General features: G+C 37.1%; 1 protein-coding gene across 1 annotated transcript in view; it reads left to right on the top strand.

The window, feature by feature from the left end:
- EBF3 (EBF transcription factor 3) overlaps positions 1-16,543 on the top strand; it is a 201,948-nt gene that overhangs the window by 74,554 nt on the left and 110,851 nt on the right. The gene's annotated exons all lie outside the window — the stretch shown is intronic.

The raw sequence follows: 16,543 nt of genomic DNA, 5'->3' as shown, positions 1-16,543 counted from the left end.
CTCTGGAGACTCAGGGCGGCTTACAATGCGTTAAGCAATAGCCTTCATACTTTTGTATATTTATACAAAGTCAGCTTATTGCCCCCACAAACTGGGTCCTCATTTAACCTACCTTAGAAAGGATGGAAGGCTGAGTCAACCTTGAGCCTGGTAAGTTTCGAACCTGCAGAAATTGCAGGCAGCTGTGTTAATAACAGGATGCATTAAACCACTGTACTACCAAGACTCCTTAAATTGAGCCGAATTATTTAATAATTTTAAATTATTTTAATTGATGTTTGTCTTGTGCTTTTAATAGGCTGTACACCGCCCTGAGTCGTTCGGGAGAAGGGCGGTATTGAAATAAAATAATAATAATAATAATAATAATAATAATAATAATAATAATAATAATAATTATTATTATTATTATTATTATTATTATTATTTATTGTAAGGCTACGCTAGTAGTATCTTGCAACTCTGAAGGCACAAACCTTTCACTTCCCCTTTTACTATTTCATCTATTAGGGTAGATTCTACCTAAGTTTCTTTCTCTGACCATTAAGCAACTGCAGGGCCCTGCCTCTTTTGTCTGATTATTTCCTAGACAGCATCTCTTCCCCTCTTTGCCCAAGATCATTTATACATGCTACTACACATTGCTTAAATTTGATAATGGGCTAGTTGAAGGACAACAAGTTAAAATTAAATCTAAAAAGATGGAAATAGTAAGAAGAAAGAGATGCTTAAATTTGATAATGGGCTAGTTGAAGGCAGTGGTGGATTCTAACCGGTGTTATCACTGGTTCGCTTCGTGCACGTGCTTTGCGCGCAATCGGTGCACGCATGCTTGCTTCACTCATGCGCAAGCACATTGAATTTCAAAACAGCTGAGGCATGGCAATCCGCTCTGCCGTGCCTTACAGCTGGGCTAAAAATGAAGGAATAAAGGTAGGTATAGCACGGGGGTGGGCGGGAGGGCCCAGCTGACGGTCGGAGCGAACCGGTTCGCTCTCACATCAAGATTTTCGCTTCTGGCTCTCCCGAACTGGAGAGAACCAGTAGCAACCCACCACTGGTTGAAGGACAACAATTTAGGATTAAATCTAGAAAAGATGTAAATAGTAAGAAGAAAGATGATCTTGGGTTGAGGTGAAGTCTACCTTTGGTTGAGATTGCATTCCTGAGAAATGGTAGGTTTGCAGTGTTTCAACTGAACTTACAGGTGATGGCTCTGGCCAGAAGCATGTTTTGCAGTTATGGTTGATGTTCCAACTGCAATCCTTCTTAACCAGTTGGGCTTTCTAATGGTTACTTATACCAGGTTTATTTCTTATCTTGATTGCTACACATGGGGCTGTCCTTGAAAAGTGTTTGTAAATTGCAATTGATGCAAATTATGACAGTTATACAGCTGTCAGTGAAAGATATGAGGATTGCACGATGTCTATATGTATAAATATACAAGCAGTAAAAAGCTATGGAATAAGCTTCCAGTGGAGATTTAGGAAATCTTGAAAATCCATTCCTCTCAGCAAGTTTATTATTTATTTGTTTGTTGTTTTATATCCTGCATGTCCTTCAGGAGCTCAGGGAAGTATATAGAACAGGGGTGTCAAACTCACGGCATCACATTGTTGTCACATGATGTATCATGACTTTCCCTCTTCGCTAAAATGGGGGTGGGCGTGGCCAGCACATGACGCATCCAGTCCATGGGCTGCGAGTCTGACATCCCTGATATAGAGCATTCTTCCTCCAATTTTCCCCCACAAAAATAACCCTGAGAAGTAGATTAACCTTTGAGAGGTTGACTGGTCCCAAATTACCAGTGAGTTTCCATGGTTGAGGGTAAAATGAAATCCGGATTTGTAAGTCTTGTCCAATTCGTTAATGTTATGCTATTCTGGCTCTCAAACTAATTTTGATTTTATTGCTATTTATTTTAATTTTTCCTTCTTTAATTTATGTTTTACAATTTTGCATTTATAATGGATGTAAACAGTCTTGATTATGGATAGAAAGGTAAGGTTGAAGTTAACTAAATTAAGGTTTTAAAGAAAATTCCTTCAGTTAACCATTGTCTGCTTTCATTGTTTCTTATCAACCATCCATGGCGTTGTATTATTTCTTGGCTACCTCCCTAGCTTTAAGGGCTATATTTTATTTTAAGGAAAAGATAAATCAATCTTATACCTTCTCTCTTGAACCCTGACAATGAGATTGTTATTGCTTGCTCCTACATTTCCCTTTGCATTTGCCTGAAGGTAAACACAGATTTTCAACAGGATCTATTGGAACTGCTTTATATTCTTTCTTTAAATAGCCTAAATACAGCATCATAATTTAAAGCAGCATACTTTCTATTGAAATTGGCATTCTTTACCACTGAATAATATTCTAACTTGAGCACTTTTGAATAGATTTTAACTGTGTAGGATTCAGGCCCATGCATTGAATTCTAACAAATTTGGAACTGTTTTGTCAAGTGCCTGGGAAATTAGGAGATTCAGGCAGTTCAAATGAACACAAAGGTTTATTGTAAGCTTAAAAAAATCTCTACAAAAATCTGGCCAACTGGCGATTAAGGGAATGAGTGGGAGATAAGACAGGCATTCAAACTGGGCTGGGCTTAGATCTCTTGGAAATGTGCAGGGACTCATAACTCATAATATGTTTGACCCCTCCCTCAGGCTCAGCCTGGTCATCTTTCTTCATTTTTAATTTCATAATTTACTGCATATTTCATCCTGATTTGAGAACAATAATAAAGTTTCAGGAACTAATTTATGTTATTGCCATGAGGAAAAACGAAGAGCTGTGGTTTTGTCCAGAATTTGTCCAGAATTTTTTGGGATTGCTTGTTCATATCCTTGCATTGACCAAGCCAGGACTCACCTTAGAGTCAAGGAATCAAGGAAGAGAGTCGAAAAGCATTAATTCTTATTTACATGAAAGGGGCAGGAGACAAAATACTATATCACCAATATCTAGAGCTGTTTCTAGCAGCAGGTAGTTAGGTTTCAGATGGAGATGGCAGATTTTGGAGTAGCATTTAAAAATCAATAAATATAATTGTACAGCATACTCCACTATATGTCAATTCTGTAATAAGTTTTGCTGAGTTTAATGAGACTGTCAGGAAAGTCTGCAGAGTATTTCAGCCTAAATTCGTTTTGTATCTTTATAATCATATAGAAAACAATATTTCCAGTCATCAACTGTCTTGATCTGCCTCATGGAATAGCATATATTTACACACGCTATCCAAAATGATTGAGGATGACCAGATATTAGGCTTAATATTTAATAGCAAGCTAGCGGGAGAGCTGGTATAATAGAACTTGACGGTTTTGATGTGTTATGAAATGTTCAACTTCAACATTAGAAAGCTGAATAGAATAGGGGAAAATTCTACAAGATAAGAAAGAGGTGGGGAACATTGGCCCTTTTATGACTTGTGGACGTCAACATGCTGGCTCAGGAATTCTGGGAGTTGAAGTTCACAAGTCATAAAGGGGGATAAGAGATGCATTCCACCACAGTAAAATAATGTGGTACACGGGGGCGGGGAGAAAGGGATGTAGTGGCAAAGAGAAATGATGTGAAAGCATTCCCAAATAATTACAAAAACATATAATAGAAATAAATATAAAATAACCAATTTGCCACTGATAAAATTCTTTGTTAGAAGTATTAACAGTGGTGATTAACCACTGATATTTCTACAGTAAGTCCACGAGACTTCCTCTTAAAAAGTACCTACTCAAAATATTACATGGATCTTTTCAGAAACAAATCCAGCTCAATTAAAGACAATCTATTCCCACGTCAGTGTAGATAGGAATAGGACTGAAGCACTAATTACCTTTACAAATATATGGTGTCCCAGATTGATGTATTTTGTGATGAGCCTCATTCATTTCAATGTGGACTGCTACCAAGAGTTCAAAGTTGGCGTCGCAACCTAAATGGCTTCACTGTTGTTGCAGTGTGGCATTAATGGCAATTTGTCAAGCACCCTATGCAATAAATGGAGGGACTCATACAATTTGGGCTATAATTGCAGCTGTTAGGTAGGCCTTCTTCATCTTAGCCTGTCTGAAATCTCCCATTCTTGTATGATTTCTTGCTGTGCTGAAGCCATGTGTGTCTTGTTTTGTTTTAATACATTACTGACCCAGGGGCTCAGGTTACTGGGATTCCTGTCATACATTTCACTCTCATAAAGCATTGTACTAAAAGGAGGGGGGGGGAGACAGGATACACTGTAACAAGGTAACAATCATTGCTTGCAATGCTAAGTATAAATGTCGCCGTGTAAAACTTGCCTGCATGAAAGGGCAGAAAAGGTAGTGACTGCAAATAGGATGTGCTTACTAAAGCTTTTGTTATGAGTGTTCTAGGTACTCACAGACCCAGCTCATAGATCTGGCCTATCCTGCTTGCCGTTATAATAGGGGTGGGGAACTGACTCATGACTATGTTGGCTTAGGAAGTCCATAGTCATAAAGGGCCCATAGTTTTCCACCCCTGCATTATAACCTCAATATAAGTTCTCTTTACTATACACTGTTCTACCTAGATAGACTGTTGAAAGGGTAACTCTCATGTGCTATTATCCCCCACTAATTAAAGGTGGATATGTTTGATAAATATTCCAAAAGTGCATAATTTCATTGGTATTAAATCAAAAGCATAGGCAGATTTGAAAAACAAAACAAAACCCCATAATGTATGCTTAATTAAGTAAATGGTTCATGAGTTTTTATTGTGAACCATCAACATGATCTTGATATTTCCTATAAACCAGGCATATATTCCATAAACTGTGTTTTAAAAAGTTATAGAGTGGAACAGCATTTGTCAATCTTGCTGTGATTGAGCTTTGTAGATTTCACCTCCCAGAATTCCCTAGGCAGCACGCTGGCTGGAGAATTCTGGGAGTTGAAGTTCACTTCTTAAAGTTGCCAAGGTCGAGGAAGTAATGGAAGATCTCATGTATATGTGTCTGTAAGCCAGCATGAATGTATGTTTGTTTGTGTGTGCATATGTATGTGTGGCAAATCACTTTTGGAAAACCTTGCCAATAAAACTGCAGGGATTTGTCTCGGCAGTCTGAGAACTGGACGAGGGGGGGGAAATGAAGGGAGGGAGGGAGAAAGAAAGAAAGAAAGGAAGGAAGGAAGGAAGGAAGGAAGGAAGGAAGGAAGGAAAGAAAGAAAGAAAGAAAGAAAGAAAGAAAGAAAGAAAGAGAAAGAAGATAGATGAGAGATAGATGATAGATAGATAGATAGATAGATAGATAGATAGATAGATAGATAGATAGATAGATAGAAAGAAAGGTAGGTAGGTAGGTAGGTAGATAGACAGACAGACAGACAGACAGATAAACACACATACACATTCAAACAAACTGAAAGGATGAAAAAACATTCTTGGCTAATACTTAGCATATTTTGCATTTATTATTTAAAAAAATTAAGAGAGAAGCGCTGGAAAGACAATTTGGGAATTTTCATTCTCTGAAAACCTGCATATTAAATGTGAATTGTGATTTTCCATCTGGTCCTACTGGTTCGAAAGCTGCAGTTGGGCATGATCTCCACTGTCAGTCAAGAATCCCCAACTGTGAGAAGCAACCCTCATGACAAAGCCCACCCCAACTCATTAAACCAAAGCAAACTGTATGAAGTGTGCCGCTGTGTGATTTTAATATTTGGGGCATGTGACAGGGCCATTTTAGTGATTTGCAGGATTTATCTCCTCTTAAAAGTACTGCCTAAGGCTACTCTAATTGGTAGGAAAGCAAATTCCCCCTTTTCCTCCTGTCATTCTTTGTTTTATTTACTGAGAACTGCCGAAACCTATTTACACAATAATGAGGATAAATCACCATGATGCTTTCACCACAAAGAGAATTGTCGTGTGTATGTGCTTGTGTTTTAAGCAAAACCATTCAGACAAAACCCCAAATATTTCTCGAAAGGTAGCTATAGCTTGTGATAAGAGAAATAAAATTAAATCAAATGATAACAACAGTATATTATAGCTCCTTCAGGCAGGCAGTTAAAGTCAACATTCTTCAGGCATCTTTTATGGTGGACAATTTCATTCAAAATTGCAATTAAGTAATTGTGTGTAAGTTGCTCTCAGTGGTCCAGATGGTCTTACTCTCCCTCTCAAGAGAATACACATGGAGGGGCTTCCCTGCTCTGCATAGAGAGGAAGCTCAGCTGCCTTCCCAGGAGTGCTTTTTTTCCTTACCCAGATGCAGCGTTACTCCTTGTATTTCCATTGAAGGTCTGCATTGGTAGGGGATGTACGGATTAGATAGTAGCTCAGAACAGGTATAGTGTAAACATTTGATTCCCTTAGCCCTTTTGCATGTCCCAGCAGATCAGCTTATACTACCTTGGTTGGTCAACCTGGTTTCCTATCCCAGTGATATGTTTCCAGGAGATGTTCTTGAGGAAACACAAGGATTTTCAAGACCAAGACCATGCCACACAACACAAGCCTCAGTTTCAGTGGTGGGTTTCTATCGGTTCGCCCCAGTTTGGGTGAACTGGTAATGGTGGCGGTGGGAGGCTCCACCCACCCACCCAGATGTCATCTGTGCATGCATAGAAGCACTGCGCATGAGCAAAGCAAGCACGTGCACAGACGCACGCTCACAGTTCCAAACTGGTAGTGAAGGTAAGTGGAACCCACTACTGCTCAGCTTGATGGAAAGTATTCTATAGTGGATCAAGTACAGTGTGAAATCAGCTTGAGACGAATTTGAAGGTTCCATGCTGGAACTATAGAGGGAAATACCAATTATTGTATTTCTTTCTTCCCTCCTTCTGCTTCTGATAAATCATAGAATAAAATAGGCATTTCTACAAACATTTTAACACACACATATATGTATTTGGGGGTGGAGGGAATGGCTTTATACCTGCATTCAGTCTCACATTTTACATACCTTAGTTATTGAAGGCAATAAATGTGACACTGATATTTCTTGTAGCAATTTTAACATAATTTATTTTAAGTATTATACATGGCCTTTCAGCTGAATTGCAGGGCAGATTTAATATAACCCATTTTATACTTGCTTGAGCAACTTTCTGTATTCAAGTTCAATATGTAAACATATTCTGGATATGAATGTAATTCAGAAACTTGTTGCTAAGAGATACTATTTCCAGATAGCTATGTGATTAATTTTATGAAGTTGAGATGTTCTAAAGGAACTGCATTCAGAAGTTTTCCCATATTTTTCTGATATTGTTGTTGAACTATTTCTGTCCAGAATAGCTGAAATTATAAGTATTACAATTTTTCGGATGATGGTTAGAAATTATAACTAAACAACTACAACTACAACTAAAGTTTGTTGTACCAAGATTTGCTATTTGGGACTACTGTGTAGTTAGCAAACCATGTTCTTTTCTCCATTACACTACGTTTCCTGATCTTGGGTTTTCCATTCTCTTTCTTTACTTTAGCAGACTTTAGCAGACAATAGGAACTCCCAGAGCTTCATGAAAGTTTTTTTTAAAAAAAGTATCCTGGAAGAAGACAAATGGTAAAACCATAATCCATACTGTCATCAAGGAAACTTCCTGGAGAGTTCCATGTAGATACCAGCTCAACTTCTTATTTTTTAGTGTAACTGAAATTACGAAGAATATTGTAGATTTATAATATATGCTAATATGGTTGTATACCTCAGAGAAATCTTTATGATTGGGAAGATTACTTTATTGTTGGATTACCTGGATCCCTCTCAATTAGAAGTCATGCCTGCTTGTAGTACTGAGATTGCATTGATCAAATTTATTGATGATCTCTGGTGGGATAGAGGTAGTGCATCTTTCTTGGCCTTCCTTGATTTCTCAGCTGCCTTTGACATCATCAGTCATGGTAACCTTCTGGTGTAGTTCATGGGATTAGGAGTGAGAGACACAGTCCTACAGTTCTCCTCCTTTCTCTAGGGCAGTTCCAGTTGTTGTTGGGAGCACGGAAAGAGCTTGTGCTGAAGGTGTCTGCTATATGTCTGCTATATAGGATGCTATATCAGGCTTCTACTCTCACCTCACTTCTATTTAGCATCTATATAAATCACAAGAGTAGTTATCTATCAACATGGAATGTGGTCACATCAATTGCTGATGATACTCAATTGTACACAGTTGAGTGCCAAGGTTCTTTCTCAGTGCTTGAAGAGATCTGGATAGTGGAGAACAGGTTTCAACTCAATTCTGGCAAGTCTGAACTGTTGTAGGTTTTAAAGCCCCGCAGCTCTGGAGCTTTTCCATCATTAGCACTTGCTCCATTAGAGAATTGAAGGTCCTTCTGGACTCAAGGTTCCTGCTTGAAGAGCAGATCACAGCTATAGCTTTGGGGGCCTTTGCATACTGTAGTGTTGTCTTATACACAAGCTGTGCCCATTTTTCAACCTGGAAATGGAAGGAGGAAATGGCAAACTGCAGTTTGCCAAGAAAACTGGAAGGACTTGTCCAGGAATTGGACATAATTGAATAGAAGAAAATTGGACATAATTGAACAGAAGAAAAAGATATGCTGTACACAACTGCACCCTTATGTTCTGACCACCTGCAGTTTTGAATGCTGCATTCAAAACTGCAAGTGATCAGAACATAATGCCATAGTCAATTTTTTGCATCTCTCAATATGCTTATTTAGTACCAGTTCTCCAGGAGCTGTCCTGGCTCCCAGTAGGCCTCCGGATCCATTTAAGGTGCCACCTATAAAGCACTACGGGTCAGGGTGTGTGTGTGTGTGTGTGTGTGTGTGTGTGTGTGTGTGTGTAACTTCATGTCCCCATTGTTTTAGTTTATTCTATCAAATCTTACTGGGGAAGGACCATAATCCAAGTTCTGTGTCATCCTTTTGGATCCCAAAGTTGTGCCTTCTCTGTCAACAACGTCTGCCTTCTGGAATAGCATCTCCTCCTCCTCCTAGCATGTCCCAGACTCTGTTAGCCTTTGTAAAGCTTTAAAGACCTGGCCTTTGGGCCAGAAAGTTAGGTGAACTCTGTTGATGGTGTAGCTTTCTGTTATTGTTTTAACAAGAGTGTCAGGGGTTTGTTTTGTTATAAAGGTTTTAATCTTTCTATGTAGCCCTTTAAAATTGTTAATCTTTTATCTCATGCTGCTTTCTCTACCACCTCTAAAAGCATCTAATTTCTCACTAAACATTATCTCCATATTTCTTGCCAATTCTTTTCTTCAAAGTCACATTCTTTTCTATCCCTCTAGTATTGTCTTTTCTTTCATCAAATGCTGTACATTGTCCCTTTTCTGCAATTTAGAAACTGACAACTATTGCTATTATTTGCACTTTTTGTCCACAAATTCTCCTCCGCATTCGCTTCAGTTGTTTTATTCTCAAATTGTTTCAGAGAAACACTTAAAAAAAAAACAACCACACGGAATTTGATCACTCAACCAGTTTGGGCTTCTAAATCACTTATAGTTCTATCTAGTAAATTCCCTTTAGTTATGGCAGCATGTATACTGCTAAAATGGCATCCATTCTCTCTTGTAAGTAAGTGATGCAGAACTGGTTTTATCTGCCCTCAATCCATGCTTTCTTATTCCACTTCAATTAATATTGGAAAAGACCAGTCAGACATTGCAAGCTGTGCTGATTGCAGTGGTGATTTTCATTAGATTGGTGTCCAACAATTTACCCCCACTCTATCCAACGCCCTTTATTCATCAGTTCCACAGCAATACTTCACTCAGTACAATTATGTGACTAGATTTTGCCTTTCTGATTAATACCGGAACTGTACTTGATCTGTGAATCCAGATTAATAAGGGCTTGTCTTTTGTCAGATAAAATTTTCAGTAAATTCCCTTCCTAGATGTAGATTTATTTGAGTGCTTATCACCAATCTTAGTGATTTTTCAATCGATTATAAATTTTATCCCCAAAATATATGATTTCTTTGCCCAATATAATCCCTTCTCCATATTAGGCAAGAATGCTTATTACCAATCTTAGTGATTTTTCAATCGATTATAAATTTTATCCTCAAAATATATGATTTCTTTGCCCAATATAATCCCTTCTCCATATTAGGCAAGAATGTGACAAATAAAGTATTCTGCTTCTCTTTTTTTTCTTTTTGTTATTGACTCATGCTGAGGGCAGCACCAGTTAAGAAAAAGAAAAGCCTCTAGTCTCTCTGTTGAGTTGCATTATGCAGTGGCCCACCATTTCTGGTGGGTGCTCCATGACACGTTATGATGTGCTGTGGGGAATTGGTGGAACAGAGGATAGCAATACTGCGCACCAAGTTATGTTCTGGCAGGAGGAGAGAATTAAAAGAAAAAAAATATATTTGGGGGATGCAAGGGATGTAAGAGAGGATCGATTAGGAATAGTTTCATTACCTGTACATTATATAGTTAGTTTGCAGAAATAACTGTAACTGTTTTCAAAACCTATTCATTTGTTCCTCCATTAAACAAGTGATGTGCTATATTAAACCTTCCTTTCATTCTTTTTTTTATTGAAAAAGTTTTTCAAATACAGATTTTTCCCCCTTTTTTCTCCCCCTCCTCCTCCTTAACCCCCCCTCGCCACCCCTCCCCCTGTGACTTCTTCAAAGTAAAATCCAAATTCATAACAGATTATATAATACTTTACCATCCCCTTACTCCATCCCCCAAATACTGACCCTTTCTTTCTAATAATATTATTATATCCCCCTTTTACTATACATTTCAAAATAACATTCTACTGTAACATTGTGTAATAACTTCTAATTTAGCATAGTAATATTATTATAACTCCCAATTTAGCAATAATCTGCCCTTTTTCTCCTCCCTATACATATATCTCTTAAATCAAACCTTTTATGTGTATTAATATAACATTTCAAAACAACCTTCCACTTTAAAACTATATAATAAATCCTAATTTATTATTTAATCTTTTGTGTATATTAATATAACATTTCAAAGCAGCCTTCCACTATAAAACTATATAATAGAACCTAATTTAACATTTATTCAACTCATAGTCTATCCATTTCCTCCACTCCCATAAATATATCTCTTAGACATCCCTTTTCTTAGACTAAACAATCAATAAACTAGCCTGTCTCCACCCACTTTCCTGCAAAATAACAATTCTTAATATCTTTATTCTTCTGCCCACCCTGCTAAAAAATATTCCCTTATATAGATAAAATCAATGACTTTAAACTTGTAATCCATATAATGTCTTCTATAATGTCTTTCAACTGGATTGTTAACTCCATCACCCATATTAGGGTAACATCACATCCTAATTCCAACAGAATGTTCGGAATCCTCAGTTATCATCTGCCCCCATCAATAATAAATATCTTCATGTATGTATATATAAAAAAAAGAAAACAACCATCTGAGTGACATTATAATTGTATTCCATATAGTATCTGTAGTAGTGGCTTTCTTCAAGATTATTAATTCCAACCATCATAATGGGGTAACAACCAGATCTTCTGCGTGCCCCAACGTAGCTCTCTTGCCATATAACTCAACATGAACGTAATACATTTATCAAAGAATCCTTTCGTTCTTGTTAAGTTACATTAATAAAAAGATATCTAAACTTTCAGGGGGTTTAATGCTATTAGCAGAAAATTGGATGGTACCGGAACAGACCGTCCAAAACATGATGGGTACATGACACATGTTACTAGAAATAGCCTTTATCCCCCAAGCCTTCAATCTTAATTGAGTATTACTAGCATTCATCAATTGGTGGATTATTATTATTGTTTTTGTATTTTATTCTGTTGTAATACATCCAGAATTTGACGTGCATTATAAAAACTGTAAAATAGACAAACAAATAGCTTAAACAACCCTGTACATTGAAGTGATTTAGTCTCATGCTCCTTTTGAATGAACTGCAAATCTGTAATCAGTATCATTGGTTCTTATAATTAAGGCCAAACTTACTGAATTTAAATTAAAAAAACTGAGATACAGGCAGTCTTTGTTAAGCAACTGCCTGAAACAACAATGCATTTTCAACCAATGCCCACACTTATGACCTTTGTAAATCTTTAAAACAAAGAAAAGCTGAATTATGATTATAGGCATAATTGCAGTTTCACTTAGCAACTGCTTTGCTTAATGACCAAGTTGACGATCCCAAATGTGTGATTAAACAAGGACTGCCTGTAATGATTTGGAGGTAGGTTGGGATTCTACTTCTTTTAAGTAACAAACTTGCAATCCTTTTCTCTAATAGAATAAATTATCTAATAGATAAACAAACAAACAAATAAACAAATAAAGGAGGAAACTGTAAGTAATTTAATGCAGGAACAGTTAAGGCAAAATAAGAAAATACTTGCTCTGGAGAAAGGAGAAGGCATGAAAAACAACTCTACTAACAACTCTAATTCTACCTAAACAACTCTAATTCTACCTAAAATTTGGTTGGTGTAAGAAGAGCCAAGAAAAACTCTGGCAGATTTTAAAGTTTCTATTTTGGGATGTTTGTTTTGTTTCTTGGTGTCTTCAAGTCAGTCTCAACTCCTGGTGCTACATTATTATGTCCATATAGTTTTGTTGGCAACAAATATTTTACCATTGCATTATTCGTAGAGCTAAGAGAAAGTGGCTGGCCCAAAAGTCTGTAGAGATTCTCAGTCATCCAGGTCATGGTTGTCCCAAAGGTGCTTTTTCAGGAGGCAATTGGACTTTCTTTCTGTTTTTTCTTTTGAAGATGTTTCGCTTCTCATCCAAGACACTTCTTCGATGAGAAGCGAAAATTGCAGGCTACAGGAACCAGGAGCACTACACAGATAAACCTCCAAGTGCTTCAACGACCCTCTAAAAGGATGCAAATTACCACTGTCTGCAAGGAATATAAATCCTTCCATTCCCCAGTATCCAGTCAGCACTGAAGAAGCTTCTTGGATGAGAAGTGAAATGTCTTCAAAAGAAAAAAACAAGAAATTCCAGTTATCTCCTGAAAAAGCATTTTTGGCTGGCCCAAAGACTCAGATATCAGAATTAGAACTCATGGTCTCCTGTTTTCCAGCCTGGTGCTTTTAACCAGTAGACAGAACTGGTTGTTTTCCCATTATTATACCCTTTAACAATACAGCATTCCTATAATCTGTGCATGGTCTGTTTCCTGACCTGCTCTATCTCGATATGCTGACAGAGGTCCAGTTTGTGAGAGGAGATAGAACTGCTGTCTCTGCTTTCAGGGACCCAACCCAATAGTTGATTTCTCAAGAGCAGACAATTCCACTTGTTTTAAAAAGCTTCAGTGGTACAAAATGATACAGCCTGCTTTCCTACTGAGGTGAATCTGCCGTAGATAACCTTGATATTTTTCACTTATAATTTATGCTTGGGCCTTCACTTTTCTGTTCCATTGTAATTTCTCTAGGAAATTCTATACTCTTATGGTTGTCAAATATGTGTCAATGTAGAACTGCAAGTTAAATAACAAATGGTTTTGTTGTCAAAGCAAATACATAAAATAGATGGATATACAGTAGCATGTAGAAATATAAATTCGTAACACAGTAAATATGTCAAATGATTGGAACAAACAGGTAATGATTATTTTTATTTATTACCTTTACTTTTCGGTTGCAAATGCAAAACTATATTTGCTAATAAAAAGTTGGTATTTTTATAAATTCTCTTCATATCAAAATGATTCGCCTCCCAACCCCAAAAAATCTCAAGTATAAAAACAAAAATTCACTTGGACACAGCCTATTTTCTCTCCATAGAGCTTTGCCTATTGAACAGGTTTGTAGGATTTTTGTTTTATTTAAACTAGCAAGACCCTTGGTCTGAATAATTTCGAAAACCTCTGCTCTACAAACCCATCTCCACCCATATATACAATATTTTGGACCTGACTGCCTAAATCAGGGGTGTCAAACTTGTAGCCTGCAGGCCAGATGAGTCACACGCCGGCCACGGCCACACCCAGTTTAGCGAAGGGGAAAAAGTCGAGATACGTCATGTGATGCTGCCATGATGACGCAAGTTTGACACCCCTGGCATAAATGATCAGTTGAGGAAGAACGTTTACAGAGGCAGAAACTTTCTCAAAAAACTCCTCCATCATCTCAAAAGAGTCTAGGGATGAGTAGGAACAAACAACAATATGATTCCTCCACTGTTATTAATCAGAGGTTTAATAGTGTTGAGTTCTTAACAAAAATAGCATGGCAGCGCCTTTGGGAACAATTGCTCTTAGGATCAGATCACCAGGAATTTTTCATATATTCTTCTTCTTGCAAATTCTTATATTACATTGTGCCCAAACTCTCTACTTCTATTTAGGGTATTTCTTTATCCCCACCCACCCAAATATTATAATTCAGATAGTTGTTGGGTTTTAGATGAAATAAACCATTGCAGACTTGGGTGGCATTGCTGAAATCCAAAAAATAGTATGACGTTTGTTTTTAGAAAACAAAGGAAACAGCTTTTAAAGACACACAAGTATAAATGCAGCTCTTCTCCACTGTTCATTAAGTAGTCTGAGGTTTGTTTGTTTTTTCAGGCTTGCTTGAGCCTGGGGGGGGGAGGGGGGGAGAAGTTGCTGCCTTAAGGAATCTAGCCACTAAAGCTAATCCAATTCTTAAAGAAGAAGCACTATTTCCAGACTTCCAGGGAAGCTTGAGAAAAGTTAGGCTGCTTTAATGAACAACATTGATGCTTGGCTTCCATTAAAGCCAGAGAAATCTGTGGACTGCTTGAGCTCTAATACACAATTTGCTGTATCTCTGTAAGGCACAGGAAAATGCAGACCTCTGGTGAATTTGTTCCTAGCTGTCAAATGCCAAAATCTTACCTACCTGCCATGGGGACACCATCTGAAGCGTATCTCCTTAGGGACAACAAAGGCAAATTCTGGACTTTTAGAAGACTTTACAATCTGAGCTCTAAAAATCTATTGAGACTGTCAGGAAATTGTTATGTCCTACTACGTATGTAGTTTATGAATTACCCTTCTCAGTTTGGTTGGTGGAATCTGGAGGAGATTTCTTCCACAGCTGCCCCATTGGACATTGGCACTGGGTTTTATTGAGGTTAAATATTGAGTATTTAAAAAATAGGAACAGGAATGCATTCTGTAACAAATACATTTCAGCTAGTTTAGTCTTCCAGACTTTCTGAAAATACAGAATTCGAAAACCCAAATTTAAATTACAATCCACTTAACCGTGTAGAATGCTGTAAAATGTTAGGAAAAAAATTCATGGTACAAATTCCATATCAGGATTCAGTATTCATTCAAAGAATTTCCAGGATTAGCTTGCAAACTGTTCATAGCTTTTATGGTCAGACTCATGTGTTTTATTTCAAAATGTATATAGCATTTTTTTGACAATAGGTGATAATTTCTCATTGTTTCACAATTACATAATACAGACATGCAGTATTTACTTAGGCAGATTTTAGCACATTTACTAACTCCAAGCATCTAATGCTGTTTGGATGTAGGATGATAGAAGTGTATATATTATAACCCATGCAGTGATTCTTTATGATGACTCTTTCAAGGTCGATATTGGCATTTATTTAGCTTGAGCTGCAAATAAAGAAAAAGCATATGGAAGAACTAACACTAAAATACTATAGTCAGCAAAAAATAGTCTATTTTGCTGGATTCATTTATCATAGCTCAGACATAGTTAAATCTAAATTAACTTGGAGTTTCTCTTGAGAAATGTACATCCAATTGAAGTGTTCTCTGCAACGATGGCATGAGCAAAGAAGACAAAATTTCCTCCAGATTATGGTCTATGTGCAGTTTCATAATGCTTCTTCCTTTATTTTGGACCATATTCTATTCTGTTTGAACAAAAATTAATTCAATTGATGACAGGTTAACAGTCAGTGGAAGAAAAAGAAAAGTAGTTTCCAAAGGGACTGAGAACAGTATTTTTTAAAAAAGAGAGAGTACATAGCTAGAATTTATCCAAAGTATATTTTCTCCTAAGCCTTTCTTGTTTAAAACACTCCTGTAATGCAACAGCAGTAAGATCTAAAAGCCACAGTTGTCAAGTGGTTTTGTGAAGCAGTTGAATGGCTTTGGTAGCCATAGTAATAGAAATAATAATTCTTAAATCGGCAACAATTACACATTTATTGTACTAATGAAGCTATATCGTATGTCAGAAGAAAGGACTGACTGTGTCAGTACTTGCTTTATTGTTTGCAAACAGTTCTGAATTTCTCAAGAGTTCAAAAATTGTTTCTGTCTGCAACATAATACCCAGTTCTGTTTTCCTTTTCTAGGTCTTGTAATGATTCCACATGATTATTTTTCAACAAATATGAGGAGGCGTCGTTTGTTATTTTTGTGACATACATGCAGGAAAGTAGAGTATGTGTCTATGGAGATTCTCAGTCATCCAGATCATGGCGTCTTTTCAAAGGTGTCCAAAGGCGTCTTTTCAAAAGGCAACTAGAGGTTGTTCTCCCTGAAGACATTTTACTTCTCATCCAAGAAGCTTGTTCAGTTCTGCAGAACTGAGAAAGCTTCTTGGATGAGA

Source organism: Pituophis catenifer, unplaced genomic scaffold (genome assembly GCF_029215685.1).
Source record: "Pituophis catenifer annectens isolate HBS135680 unplaced genomic scaffold, rPitCat1.0.hap2 SCAF_6, whole genome shotgun sequence".
Lineage (NCBI taxonomy): Eukaryota > Metazoa > Chordata > Lepidosauria > Squamata > Colubridae > Pituophis > Pituophis catenifer.
The sequence above is the reverse complement of the archived record's forward strand: the minus strand, read 5'-3'. Positions and strand labels throughout refer to the sequence as shown.